Below are 15777 nucleotides of genomic sequence, written 5' to 3'. Positions count from 1 at the left end.
CCTATAAGGTAGGTTCTATTAATATGGTGATTTAGCAAATGAAGAAACTAAGTTAAATTACCTGCCCAAGGTTGTGCTCACCTCAGCAGCACATATACTAAATTACCTGCCAACGTTATACAGCCAGGACAGGGCTGTAGAGCCAGTGTCACTGCTCCTAACCATATACTCTACTGCCCATCTAGAGCTGAACCTAGAGTTTAAATGTTTTTCTCTTTCTGAATAATAGAACTGTATATTCCTTTTGTATATTCAAAGACGAAGAGTATTTCCCCATTGCTATTTTGAGAAGATGTTCATGTCAGGTTGCCTGAAATTTAGCTTCCTCCGCTTTTTAGGTCCACCATTCTCTTCCTTTAGCATTGTGAATAAAATGGCTTTTGTTTTCCTGTTTTAATCCGTGTAGTTTTGTTAACTGAGAGGGATATGCAGATACTGGTATTACTGCTGGATTAAAGTCTTGTATTAATTCACTCAAATGTGGATTATCAAACACTGTTAGTGAGGGGGACAGAACAGTAGAACTAATGCTGCTTCCCCTCTTTGACCCTCCTTGGTGATAGGGAAAGAGGATAATACTGCAGAGGTAGTGGCCATTTGCAATATGCCAGCCACCACGCATTTCAAATATTCCTGGGAATCGTTCAAAGCGGTAAGATTGTCAGTATACAGTAGTTGAGCAAACTAAGGATTGTAGCAATTTCCTCAAAGTTGCAAAGAGAACGAATGGAGGGAGGTAAACCAAGGTTTCATTGACTCCAGTCCCACTTCTTTTTTTGCAATAGAGCACACTCTTTCAGTATTTGTCCCAACCATTCTGTGTATCCCCCATTCTGTGGGCTGATCAGAATTCCCTGTCCGATTCTGAACTTCCTTTCTTACTCAATCTATATAATTGATAAATATGGAGGAAATACGCATACACACATATAATATGTGTTATAAAATGTTATATATATTAAATAATATGTAATATATGTGTCTTATGTGTGTACATGTTTCTATACTAGTGACAACTAATTCAAGTAAAATTTTAATTCACTGTACCAACCGCCTTGTAATTTCCTTTTCCTCTTACAAATCCTGTTTGGCTTATACGTGACGTTCTGCTGCTAGTAGAAATTAGAAAACAGAGAAGCTGGTAGATATTCACACCTCATCTCTTCAGATGAAGTATTTGTATTTGAACAGTAAGATGATATTTCTTCTTTGTAAACTGAGTGGTCAGATCGAGTTCCCCAAAGGAGAGATACTTAAAATATTGGCATTCTGTAGCTTCTCAAATAATCAACTTAATTTAGAAAAAGTCTCATCGCTTCTCGGCCTTTTGGCTAAGATCAAGTGTAGAAAAAGTCTCTAAGTTTTGTAGTTGCTACAGTCAACTTATTTATACTGATCCGTATAGGATTTTATTGAATTTCCGTTCCTTTCTCAGCAACTGGCCGATAATTCAATATATCAACTAATCATGCAAATTTAGTTTGGTGAAAATCCTGGCCAATTTTTCTAGATTTATTTATTTTATTTATTTATTTTTAGATTTTTAAAGCATATTATCAAGAACTCTGTGTGTGTGTGTGTGTGTGTGTGTGTGTTCAATTTAATAACATTCCATTATTTGGGGATCGTTGAAGTAATGTATAGCTACTACCTCCAAAGAAAGACTTAGAAGATTAATTGGATATGCTACCTTGAACTTCTTTACATTGTGTTTGGAAATTAAAACCACTTGTTCTTATGTCCTTAATGATGAAAAAGTGGATATTATTATATAACTAACACCGACATATAGTTAAAATGTTTACCATGAAATATATTATATACACTTGAATGTAAAATTTACAGAGAGGATCCAAAGCAGTGTTGGCCAATAGACACATAATGTGAGCCACGTATGTTCTTAGATGCATTAGAAAAAGTAAGAAGCAGAGAAACTAATAGTATCTTTGTTTAATCCAGCCTATTTCAAAATATGATCATTTAAACATGCCATCTACATAAAAACTACTAACTATATGCTTAACATTTTCATGACCTAAGTCTCTGAAATCTAGTGTGTATTTTACACCTCCAAGCCATTTCAATTTGCAGGAGTCACGAGTGCCAGTGGCTTACATATTGGACAACATAGGTTTAAAAACAGACATGTCTGGGTTCCAACCTCCTGGGTTCGAAAAATAGAACATTATCAGTATCTTGGAAGCCCCCTGTTTCCCTCTCCTAATCACCACCTTTTCTCCCATTCTAAAAGTAATCACTATTTTGATTTTTGAATAAGTCATTCTCATGTCTATTTGTTTGCTTATATATTTTTAATACCTACATTTCTATTTTTCAACAGTTTTGCATGGATTTGAACTTTTTATTAGTAGAATCTCTTTGTAGTCTTCTCCGTAACTTTTTTCTCTCAACATTATATTTCTGAATTTATGTCGATCAATGCGCATCCCATTGTAGAAAGATAACAGAATCTATGTATTTCACATGATGATAGACATTTGGGATTTTTATTGCTTTTTTTTTCTTAATCACAAGTCATACTACATGTGCTTCTTATATATGTTTTCTGGTGTATTTGTAAGCATTTCTCAAGGAGATTATATATATATAATATATAAATATAAATATATTTATATTAAATTTATATTTATTATATTTATTTATATTTATATAATATATATTATTTATATTATGTTTATTATAAAATTATATTTATATTAAACATATATATATACACACACACGCACTTGTTAATAGAATTGCCAGGTCATAGGGTATATACACAGAAATAGATTGATTTACTGCAATTTGTAGTGCACACACATTTGCTATTTTCACTAAATCACATTTAAGACTGATTGAATTAAAAACAGTTTTTTGGAGCCAATTAAAGTGAACTGAGTTTGTGTTTGTTTAAACACAGCACAAACAAAGTAAGTCTGCTTTCCCGGACCAATTCAGTTGGTTAACTTTACAGCAAGCTTTTAATGTTATATAGAAGCATATCTGTAGCTAGTCATTAAATATAGTTATTAATTATAGTTAAGTTTTGTCTGTATATAAAAAATTCAAACCATCCAAGGCTTAAACGAGATACAAGTTTATAATACCCAGGAAAAAGAGGTCATAGTGAGCACTCAAGGGAACGGATCTATTTGATTCTTCTACTCTTCAGTCTTGGCCCATAGCTTCCCTCCTGAAATTTACCTCATATTCCAAGATACTTTCCAGAGTTCTTGTCATCAGGTCTGTCACAGACTAAGTCTGGAGTTTTCTCTTGTCTAGCAAGAGAGAGGACACAGAATTGAATACGAGACAGGTTAATGTCCGGGAAGAGACAAGAGCCCCAAACACAGCTTTCATCTCTGTATTTATTAAACGCAAAAGATGTTACACACGTGGTGAACGTGAAGCGAACAAGATGTTACACACGTGGTGAACGTGATGAAAACAATCAGACAGTAATTGTTAACTTGTGTGTGAAGAAGCAAAGGGTTCCGGTGGGAGGGGGGCAAGTGGAATGTGTGATCAAAGTACAATAGTATATTGAAGTCAGATGGAAAGTAACTTCCTGCAGGTGATGTAACAAGTTACTCATGATCCCATTACAATATCGGGCTAGCTAACCTCAGGCACTTTCACCCCATGGTGGCAGTTTTCTGCCCTAAAGCTTCTTTCTAACCCATTTATGTAAGTAGAACCTATTTCCCCACGCAAGTCTATATTACATTGCAGACCTAAAAATGTGTGAAGGCAAAGGGTCACACTTCCTAGCCGAATCAAAGAGTAGCTCTGCATGTCCTACGTAACAATTCTATTTTACATCATATTAGCCTTCATGCGTGGTGTGTTAATCATCATATCACGTAGTATTTTGAAACTTAGTTTTGGATTAATGAGTCTCGGGGTATTTACAACATCACTATGCCTAGCTGCTGAACAGGCAAGAAGTAACTGAGTTATTTGTTGGCTGGTCAGTTATTTATAAGACAAGGGTAAAAAAAAAAAGCAAGTGTTAATATTCAGTATATTGATTTTGGTTTTACAACTCAGTCATACCAAAAAAGAATTCTATTAATTGTTCAGGAGAATTAAATCAGTTTTAACTTGATACACTATGGCATGAGCGTTTTCAAAGTAAAAAAAGAAAAGGAATTTTGTCCCCAAACCTCTTGGTGTTCCAATAACCTTCCCCTCGTGTTGACTTCAGTATATAAAGACTAGAGAAATTCAAAGCAACTGACACATTTTGGAATGAACTTCATATATTGTCAATAGTTTTATTGAGGTGTATCACCCATTTAAAGTGTACAACTCAGTGCTTTTTAGTATATTCAGAGCTGTGCAATCGTCACTAACAAACAATTTTAGAATATTTCATCTCCCCCCCACACCAGAGAAATCCTATACCCATTAAAGGTTACTCCTCATTTACCCCTCTCACGTTCTTAAGGCGAAAATACATCTAATTTCCATCCATATAGATTTGCCTGTTCTGGACATTTCATGTAAATGGAATCACACAGTATTTGGTCTTTTATGATTGACTTCTTTCACTTAGCATAATGTTTTTATAGTTCATCCATATTATACCATACAGCAATACCGAATTCCTTTTCATGGCCAAATTATATGCCATGCTGTGGACATGCCACCTTCTGTTTAGCCCTTTATCAGTTGATGGACATTCGGGTAGTTTCCACTACATAATACTGCCATGAGCATTTGTGTATAAGCTTTTGTGGGGAAATATGTTTTTATTTAGTATGAGTGGAATCGCTGGGCTGTATGATAACTTTATGTTTAACTGTCTTGGGAACTGCGTACCAAATTGTTTTCAAAAACAATTCGCCGTTTTATATTCCCACCAGCAATGTATGAGAATTCTAATTTCTCCAAATCCTCACCAACACTTGTTATTTTACGAGGCTTTAAATTTCTTATAGCCATTCTACCGAGTGTGAAGTGGTTCCTCATTGTGGTTTTAATTTTCATTTCCCTGGTGATTAATGATGTTGAGTGTCTCTTCATGTTCTTATTGGCTATTTATTTATATATCTTCTTTGGAGAAAGGTCTATTCAGAAACATTGCCTGTGTTTAACTGGGTTATTGCATTTTATTTTTGATTTATGAGGGGTTTTTGTGTATTCTAGATACAAGTCCCTTATCAGGTATATGATTTGCAGGCATTTTCTCCCATTCTGGGGTTGTCTTTTCACTGCCTTCGTGGAGTCTTTTAAAACGCAAAAGTTTTTCATTTTGAGGAAGTTCAGTTTCTCCCTTTGTGCCTTTATCTATTGTGCTTTTGATGTCATATCTAAGAAGGCTTAACCTGATCCAAGATTATAAAGATTTACTCCTATGTTTTCTTTTAAGAGTTTCACTATTGGGGCGCCTGGGTGGCGCAGTCGGTTAAGCGTCCGACTTCAGCCAGGTCACGATCTCACGGTCCGTGAGTTCGAGCCCCGCGTCAGGCTCTGGGCTGATGGCTCAGAGCCTGGAGCCTGTTTCCGATTCTGTGTCTCCCTCTCTCTCTGCCCCTCCCCCGTTCATGCTCTGTCTCTCTCTGTCCCAAAAAAAAATAAATAAACGTTGAAAAAAAATTAAAAAAAAAAAGTTTCACTATTAAAATTGTAGTTTAATATATAAAATAAATAAATAATTATTAAATTTAATTAAAAAAATAAATAAAATTGAAATTCTTACATTTTCTTCTGCTATCCATTTGAGGTTAATTTTTGTGTATGGCTTGAGGAAAGGATCCAATTTAATTCTTTTGCATGTGAATATCCAATTGTCCCAACACCATTTGTTAAAAATATTATTCTTTCCTCATTAAATTTTCTTGGAACTCTTGTCAGACATTAGTTGACAATCTCTTTTATCTCATTTCTCTCCAGACTCTCAATTCTATCCCATTGATCTTTGTCTACTTTTATGCCACTTCTTCATGCATATTTTTACAGTATATGCATCCGTACAGTACATTTGTGTGTGTACATACACACACACACAATAGGTATTATACGTGTGTGTGTGGGTGTGTGTGTGTGTGTGTTATACATGTATTCTGTAAGTGGTGGTAAAGACTTTGATTTTGAAATTGACTTCTGGTACTAGTCTGGATGTTTTGAAATCACAGCTACATCAAATACCAGCTGTGTCACTTAGAGCAAGTTCCTTTAACCATGGAACTCGCCTCACTTAGGAAGTGGGATAAGAATACTGCCAAACTGATAGGGTTGTTGTGAGAATTCAATAATTCCTATGAAAGCTCTAAATCTAGTATGTGATTCAGTAGTTGATGACTATATTTTTTGCTGCTTTTATTATTGATTCAGTGTCGTTATTATAAAATTTCCTGTAAGTAAAAGCTGTTCCTTAATTACATTATAAATTGTGCTCGTCAAGTCATATTTCTCTTGAGAGGAAGTTCAGCAAGATAACATGTAGGTGCTATGAATCGAAGGGACGAAAGATAGAATACTGAAGTTGATCATATGTTTTAGGACTACGAGGACAGTGCCAATCCCATATATTTTGTTTTCTTGTGCATTCATGTGTCAGGCCGTGTGTGCCAAGTCCTGGTTTGGAAAAGAAGATGACCTTTGGAGCAGGCTCTGAAATGTCATGAGATAATGAGTTACGCATGTGGCTTTGGGTCTCTTCCAACCTTGTTTTAAAGGAACCTCTTGTTTACTTGTAGAAATCTATCAATGCTTACCCACTCAAAGACATGTTCCCCTTTTAACAACTCACTCCTTCTGTATCTTCATCTTTTATGTGGTTAATTAATTTATTTATTAATATGTAAAAATAATTATAATTAATATATAAATAATTAACCTAATTATATTTTCTCCAACCTAGGTATTTCTCTCTGTTGCTTAAATATTTGTTTGGAGGGTACACCTTCCCAGGTGCATTGTAAGTGTCCTGAGAAGAGGCGAGAGTGTTCGTATGAGTTTTCTAACGCCACCGTACAAAATAATACAAACCGAGTGGCTTAAACAACAGAAATGTTTTCTCACAGATCTAGGTGCCAGAAGTCCAAGATCAAGGTGTTGGCAAGTTTGGTTTTTCCTGAGGCCCCTCTCCTTAGCTTGCAGACGTCCATCTTCTTGCTTTGTCCTCGCATAGCCTTTCCTCTGTGCACACACAAACCCGGTATCTCTTCCTCTTCTTATGAGGACGCTAGTCATATTGGATTAGAGCCCTACTTTTATGACCTCATTTAACTTTAATTATCTCTTTAAAGGCCCTGTCTCCACATACAGTCATATTGGGAGCTTGGGTTTCAACATATGAATTTGCAAGGGACGAGGGGCACAATTCAGCCCCTAAGTGTTTGTATTCTAAAGATAGACCTTAATTAGTTAATTAATTAATTCCAATTTACTGAGAATGTCTTTTGTAGGGGGGAAATAAACAAAGGATATGGAAGGGGCTGGTGATTTTCTCTCAAGTGTGAAATTGGTCTGGCCCAGCATGATTTTCAATCAAATGCTCTTTGGGGACAAGTAGGTTGAATCACTAGGAGAGGAGGTTTAAAAGAAAACAAGTTGTAACAGCAACTCTTAATTAAAAGAAAACCGGGCTTTGTTGACATGCCAGCAAGACAAATAACAAGGCAGCAGACTCCATCCACCATTATCACGACCTACTGGAAAATCTCAACGGCTTACCCATTAGAACTCCAAGCCCTTTCTTTGCCCACATTTGAGGTGGGTCAATAGAGAAAACCAACTTGCACACACACGAAAATACCACTGTGTTTCAGAATTAGTGCCAAGCCCTTCATGTCTATAATTTCTCCAAACCATCACAGCTTACGATGTGAGTCAAACTGACACCGTGTGTCAGATAAGCATTCTAAAATAATTTCTATAAATACAGACAAGTAGAAAAACTGGAAATATTCTATATTAATGCAATTTTTTAAAGTAAAATTAAAATTTGAGGAGTTAGTGTTGAAAATACGACTTTGGAAAACGCTGATGTATAGAATTTCACTGAGGTGAGACAAATTGCTGTGTGTCACATAAAGAAATTTTAAATAAAATAATTATCAAAAAAGATGTTAAAGGGGCGCCTGGGTGGCGCAGTCGGTTAAGCGTCCGACTTCAGCCAGGTCACGATCTCGCGGTCCGGGAGTTCGAGCCCCGCGTCGGGCTCTGGGCTGACGGCTCTGAGCCTGGAGCCTGTTTCCGATTCTGTGTCTCCCTCTCTCTCTGCCCCTCCCCCGTTCATGCTCTGTCTCTCTCTGTCCCAAAGATAAATAAAAACGTTGAAAAAAAAAATTTAAAAAAAAAAAAGATGTTAAACATGTAAGAAGAATATGAAAAAGATTATAATCATAATAGACCAAAATATAAGAAATACTGTAAAAATTGGAAAGCAGTTACATTACAAATACATAATTTTGAATATTTAGAATAATGCTTTGGGAGAACATTTTAACATTTTAGAATTAGAATTTTAACACTGTCTTTTAAAAAATAATATATTTCTTTTTAAAATAAAACATCAGGGGGCACCTGGGTGGCTCAGTCAGTTAAGCGTCCGACTTCGGCTCAGGTCATGATCTCACAGTTCGTGAGTTCGAGCCCCGCATCGGGCTGCATGCTGACAGCTCAGAGCTTGGAGCCTGCTTCGGATTCTGTGTCTCCCTCTCTCTCTGATCCTTATGGGCTCATGCTCTGTCCCTCTCTCCTTCAAAAATAAATAAACATTAAAAAAATTAAATAAAACATCAGCCTGTAAACCTTGACAAATATCAAGTAGATTTATTGAAATAATATAAAATTATGCAAAAAGTCACCTTAAAGAAAAATAGATCATGTAGCTCGATACTCAGTTTTTCAGAAGTTTGGTTTTAGAAATACATGCATTTTGATACAATGTGTGGTAATCTAGTGAGCCCAGAAAAAGCAGTCAGTGTTTCTTTCCATCAAAGGGAGCAACCTAATATCTGTTCACGTTGCTTAAATAAAAATTTTTAATATGCTTTTTCATCAAAAGAGAATCTATATAGTAATTTTTGCACTTTATAAGTAGAAAATGTCCTTCACTGTAAATATGCCACAAAGCAGAAATAAATGATTTATTATGTCTTCAGAAGCAATGTTAATACAGTTTCACAATTATCTTACCTACATTTAGGCTAATATTTTTCAAGATGGCACATTAAAAACTAGATCTTGCAAGAACAGACAAGCCTCCTTTTGAATAGAAAGAGTCACTCGGAGGTTTCATGTATTCATTCAGACCTAAAGCTACTATTATGAAGTTATTACTAGAGAGACTAAAAAAGTTAAATCTAAATCACAAAGTCCCTGGATAATAGACTCGTCTCCTTTAGAGTCCGTTTTCTCGTTGGAGAGATCAGGTTTCCATCCACAAAACAGGTAACACTCCAAAGTTCTGGGGCTATCCATGTGAAAAGAAACAGGACAGAAAGCATTATAGTGTTGTCGTAGTTTAAAGGATGAAGACATCATGATGTGAAGCAATAGTTGAGGAATGCTTTCTAGAAGGTGCCGGATCTGATTTGGCCTTGGGTTGCGAGCAGAGTTTAAAGACAGAGAAAGCAGTGTTATACCAGAATCACTCAAGGGCCTTAAAAATACAAACTGTAAGTCCCTTCCCAAATGTGCCTGCAGCTGAAATGAAACAAAATGCCTTGAGCTCCCATGCCACCCATGCCAAGCCTACAGGTGGTATGCTTGGTGGCCAAGCAGTGACTAGAGGGGCAAGTCCATGTGGAGGGTTAAGGGAGTGCAGTTAGGAAAGGATGAGGACAAAGTTGCAGTGGGACAGGTTGCTGAAGAGTTTGGATGTGAATCGGTGGCAAAAAAAGAGCCGTTAAATGCTTCTGTAAAGACCCTGATGGAAAGAAAGTGATGGTCTTAGAAAGATTCGATCTGTAGTAGACTTTCTCGCAATTTATTTAATTGCGCACCCTGAGAGCGATGAGTCAGGGCCAAGTATGTCTACCTGGGACAACATAAGAAGCCAAACTGTCATTCTTACTAGACTAGAAATTCTGTGATGATAGACTGCCGTGTTCATGGTTGTATTCTCAGTACTTAGCGCACAGAACAGATGCTAAACAAATATTTGTGGAATGGATGGATTTCTGTATAAAAGCAAATATTGTATAGAATTAGAAAGGGGAGAAAAGCGTGGTATGATGTTAGCAAAAATGGCATTTGATAGTGAGGCTGAAGAAAGTTTAAAGATTTTGCAAAGCCAGCCATGCAAAGAAACATTCAGCCACTTTCCAAAAATGCTGAAAGAAGGGTGCCTGTTTCTACCCTGGCAACACAATGGGCCGAGTGCGATCAAGAAGACATATGCAACACAACAAAGGTTTTCTGGAAGACACTACTTCAGGAAGTCAATCTACCTTTGTTTCAGCCTCTCCTCTTGAAATATGGTGCTGGCAACCCCTTTGGGGCCAGTTCCTATTGGGTCCAGTAGCTCATGTGTGACACCTCTTCATAACGCGAATCCAGATCGTGACGGAACATTTCAGTACTGACCTGAATATTCTGTTTAAGAAATTAGATCCATGTGTAATGTGTGTCTTAGGAGCCCTCGTGTTGCAAAAAGAGTTAACATTAAAATGCTGACACACTCGGTGTTAGACCTCACCTAGCTGGAAAATGGTAGTATCTGAGAGACACAGATGGCCAAGGTTGTGCTGTGGTAGGCAATTGATACTGAAATGCGAGCTCCTTTTTCATTTTACAGTGTTTTAAATTCATGAGGATGTCCCCTCTCCATTTTTTTGGCACCATGTATCGGTATGCTTCATTAAAGAGGCGAAAGGCACAGAATTAGGGATTGACTTAATCATTTCGCCACGGTTAACATATTTTAGCAGAATGTAGGTTTTAAGGATGAGAGGGAAGTAAATGGTGTTTCGACAAAGTGTTTTTGACCCGTACCCCCGGTCTCCCCTCAGCTGTCTCTAAAATCTTAATTTGCCTCTAAACTTCTCTCTCCATTTACATCCTTTCCCGTACAATGTAATAACAGTGACAGTGTTTGTTGACCTGAAATATGTCATAAAACATCAATACGGTTTTGAGCAGTGCTTTTAAACTCTTAGTTGTCTCTTCTATCTCCTTTACTTGTGTCCCTTTTTGAAGGCAGTGCAATATTTTTAGTCCATTGTATAATGCTTCCACATTCTTTAAAAATGAGTCATCCCATCCCCCTTTTACTCATCATTGCTAATTACAGTAGGTGTTTGCTTAAACAACAACCAGTCGAAAGATAAGAAGAAGAATTCAGATATATCTGAGGGAAAACTCTTTGCAGAAAGCAGGTGAATGACCTGGGAATTCGAACCAAAGAGACTCCAAAGGAAACACTAAATGGTTGCTAAATGCAAAAATATTCTCATTGCTCATCAAACTTTATAACAATACCTTCAGTGACTTACTCTGTTGACATATTTGGCAGGCTCTAAGTTAATATTTATAGCTACTTATCCCTGTTATTTATTTTACTGAGGAGTTGAGTTTTTTTTTTTTTCTTTCGGCATCCATATTGAAAGAAAAATTTTGGCAAGCATTCAGTTTTCTTCTGAGTCCAGGGCTGAGGACCCTAGCCACTGGCCACTACATCGTGCATGTAACAGACAGGAAGCAGTGATCTGCGTCCGGAGCCAGCTTCCCCCAGCCTGAGGCAGGTGCTCTTATATAGAACAAGTCTGTGAGCTCCTTGACTGAGATAAATAGAGGTTTCAAAGTCACACTCTATTAGATCCAGACTTGGGCTCTGCCACTTATTAGCTGGGTAATCTAGTTCAAGTATCCTACCCTCTCTGTATCTTTGAAATTCTCATCTGTAAAATGAGGAAAACAATATCTCTCATCTCTTAAGGCTACTGTGAAAACTGAATCGCATATAGTTTCTGGTGCCTCACATAGCGGCTGGGATGTCACAGTCACCACAACTGCCAGAAGCCTTCTTCCCTGAAATAAATGAAGGGACGCATGTCCGCCCCCGTCAACCCTGAGGATCTGAAGGTGGAACATGTCTCACAGCTGCTTGTTCCCTTGTCCGCTCATCTCAGTCTTACGCACCTACTGTTTCCACTCCTTTGTTCTACAAAGGATCGAAAACGTTTCACAGTTGGCTGTATACTAAAGGTCACCGGTCACCAGCAGTTTTTTGTTCATCACCAAGTAAATTATGAGCTTCCTCGCCGTATCTGCGTTGCCGTAAATCTCACTGTATCCCAGCACCTAGCAGGGCACTTTGGTTTGTGAACATTTTCAGTACAGCTTTTTAGAAATGATTTTCCCGAGGGGCTCCTGGGTGGCTCAGTCGGTTAAGCGTCCGGCTCTTGATTTCAGGTCGGGTCATGATCTCACCAGTTCGTGGGACTGAGCCCCTGCTTGGGATTCTCTCTCTCCCTCTCTCTCTGCCTCTCCCCTGCTCACCCTCTCTCTCTCTTTCTCTCTCTCTCTCTCAAAATAAATATTTTTTAAGTTTAAAAAAAAATGATTTTCCAGAAAGGTTTCCCACGTTCTCCTGTTCAAATGCAAAAATATATGTGATGTCAGGATTCCAAGGATATTTTCTGGATGTCATTTCTGGGTTATGGTCTCTCCTCCTCCCCTTTGCTCTCTCCCTTTCTCAACTGTCTATCCTGTTAACCCGCACTGTTTTCACCTGTGCAGTTACCACCAGCTAAGAAGGTGTGCTCTATTGTATTTTTTATTGTGAATGTATTAGTGCAGGGACCAGGGCTCCCACGCTGCCGTATTGCCAGCCCCACCACTTTTCTAGGAACTCAATAAATATTTGCCGAATGAATGGATGCAAAGTAAAATGTTCTTTTGCATCTGCCATTGGAGATTTGCTACTTCCTTTGGTGCTGTACCACATCGGGCAATAATTGCAATTTGCCTATTTTAGAACTAGAGAAAGTCAGAAATGGAAATAAGAATATGAATAACAGAGGCTTTAATGAGTGTTTATTGTGTGTCAGGCACCGGTCCAAATGCTTCTCATTTAACCCTCATGGCAGCCGTAAATGACAGATACTATTATTATTCTTATGCTACAGGCGAAGATATCGAGGAGCCATTAGTTGAAGTAACTTGAGAAAAACATGCGAAATCACATAGTCCGGCTCCTCATTTCAGAGGAGAGGAAACTGAGGGCCAGAGACTAAATTTACTTGTCTAGAGCCACCCAGCAAGATGATGTGAGACCTAGAATTTGAATCTAGGTTGCCTGAACATGATCCCAAGCCCCTTCCTGTACCATTTGTATCATACCCGTGTTATGGATGACTCAGCCCCCGGTATATTTTAGTATACTTGAAAGCGGCACAGTGACTGTAGGAGGGGTTTTCGGAAGGCAAACGGTGCAAAATACATCCCGACCGTATTATTAAATAGTACCTATTGGGATGCTCATTTTTTTCTAGTTAAGAATAATCAAAATTTATTCAGCCACACAGATGGAATTTGAACTTCAGAAAATTAGCCTAATACTATCCATAAACCAGTTTAACAGCCTGTTTTACAGAAACACTGGAACAAAGTGCTGATGGTAGAACTGTAAACAAAATAGATTCTCATCAGGATCACGGTCAGGGCTAGCTCGCAGACATGTGAAAGATCCGTGAAAATCAGAGGCATAAGCTCTGCATTTGGGAAGAGCACAGAGAGATTGGGAAGCATCTACGAGACTCCCAAGACAACAGAAGGTGAGGATCAGTGCTTCCAAGAACTTCTCATGAGAGATGTTAACTAAGTACCTCCCTTCTGCCAAACACTGCTGGAGGTGCCGGAGAGAGAGGTGGGTGAGGCACTGCCTCTGTCGTCAGTGTTTCTGCCATCTGGGGAGGAGAGCTGGGTGATATCCAGGTCTCATACGGTGAAATAAGCACAGTAATAGACATATAAACCACAAACTAGGCAGCACGGAGGCAGGCACGGTGACTGGACACAGGACGTTAGGAAGGACCTCACTCAGGTGGTGATATCTCAATCAAGATCTGAAAATAGATGAGTAAGGGTGATCCAGAAGCAGGAGGGAAATAGAGACTCTTTCAGAACAAGTCCAAAGACGTTTAGATGAGATAGAACATGGTAGATTCTCCATAACCTTGAGTTATTGCTACTCCTTAGGCTAAAAGGAATGTGCTCTCCTTCGTCTAAAACTTCAGTGCCGCAGATTGTGTAACAGAAGGTCATTTATTGGATCTCAAACTTAAGGCATTCGTGAATTCAATCACAAAATACCCGCGATGGTCAAAAGAACCACCGCCTCCTCATGCCAACATTACTCACAGCACCGGCACCTGCTGTTCGGCCACCTGGACGGTTGGGTGTTGCTGCCTAAGTGATGCTTACCAACCGATGCCCTGCCGCAAGTAGGTTTTGCCAGGTTCCACAAACAAAATCTTACTGTTCCATCAGCAACTAATGAGAATTACAGTCATCAGTTAAATAAAAGAACCAGTAGGTAAGGAACAGAACAGACGACACACAATCCATCAACTGGATGAATGTTGTCAGATAGTTTCTAGGTTCGAGGCATCTGTGCATCCAAGTAGACAGAATATTTATGTCCTGTCCCTTATGTACTCATGTGTCTAATCCAAGGGTGATAACATAAGCTACTATTAAAAAAAAGGCTTTGTAGGTGAAGATGTCTTGAAATCCAGTAGGGAAAGAAAGGGAAGTATTTAAAATGTAAATAAATCTTTTTTTTTAATGTTTTTTATTTATTTTTGAGACAGAGAGAGACAGAGCAGGAGCAGGGGAGGGGCAGAGAGAGAGGGAGACACAGAATCGGAAGCAGGCTCCAGGCTCCGAGCTGTCAGCACAGAGCCCGATGCGGGGCTCGAACTCAGAGGCTGTGAGATCATGTCCCGAGCCGAAGTCGGATGCTCAACCGACTGAGCCACCCAGGCGCCCCGAAAATGTAAATAAATCTTGAGTAAATTGTAAATAAAGCAAATTAATTGCTTTATATCTCGAGTAGCGACTCTCGAAGTGAGATCCCTGAATCATCACCATTAGCTTCACCTGGGAATTTAATGGACCTGCATGAAACCCTCCGTTCCCAGGTCATTTGAATTGGAAACTCTGGGGGTGGGGCCCAGCAGTTACATGTGGACCGGGAAGCCAGGGGATTGTGATGCAGGCTGGCGTCTGAGAACTGCTGAACCGGACCACCGCTCCTCGTGAGCCCGCGTGGTCAGTATCACCTGAAAGCTTGTTAGACGTGCGGGGCTTTGAACGTGTTAACTGCTCCCGGCCCAGGTCACATACTGGACCAATTAAATCAGAATCTGTGGAGGTGGGACCCCTGCACCCTACTTACTCTTCAAGTGAGGTAGATAAGGCTGAGAAACACTGATCTAGACCTGAAGTAGTTAAGGTATTTGAAGCTACCTGAAGAGCTTAGTCAAACCACGGGAGCGTGAAGTACAACCACCTCCGGGAAAGGAAAAGAGAAGTCAGGTATGCTGGCCCCTGTGCTTTGATTTCAGCTTCGGTGTTCTTATTTCTGTTATTCTGAGTGTGCATAGCAGTAGTATTGAGTCTTATTACTGATTTACCATGTTAAATTTTGCCTTTCCATTAAGGAGCTCTAAACTGTTCATCCTGGCCTCCACAGTGCTTTACTCTCTGGCCCCGCTGAAATTTTGCCCGTCATTTTGTTAATACTTCCCCCTACCTTGCCTTCTGATCCCCACTTGTGCTGCTTATTTTCGGCAGGCTTGACGTGTACATTAT

The 15777-nt window shown here is 38.9% G+C and overlaps 1 protein-coding gene and 1 non-coding gene across 5 annotated transcripts in view; both read left to right on the top strand.

Annotated features, from left to right (window-relative positions):
• Positions 1-15777, top strand: part of DMD (dystrophin) — a 1834617-nt gene that overhangs the window by 951128 nt on the left and 867712 nt on the right. The window lies entirely within an intron of this gene.
• Positions 1312-1496, top strand: LOC115508001. The gene has a single exon (XR_003966900.1). It is a non-coding gene; the product is annotated as a U2 spliceosomal RNA (small nuclear RNA).

The sequence above is a fragment of the Lynx canadensis genome, chromosome X (genome assembly GCF_007474595.2).
Source record: "Lynx canadensis isolate LIC74 chromosome X, mLynCan4.pri.v2, whole genome shotgun sequence".
NCBI lineage: Eukaryota > Metazoa > Chordata > Mammalia > Carnivora > Felidae > Lynx > Lynx canadensis.
Note: the sequence above shows the minus strand (reverse complement) of the source record. Positions and strands in the feature narration are given on the sequence as shown.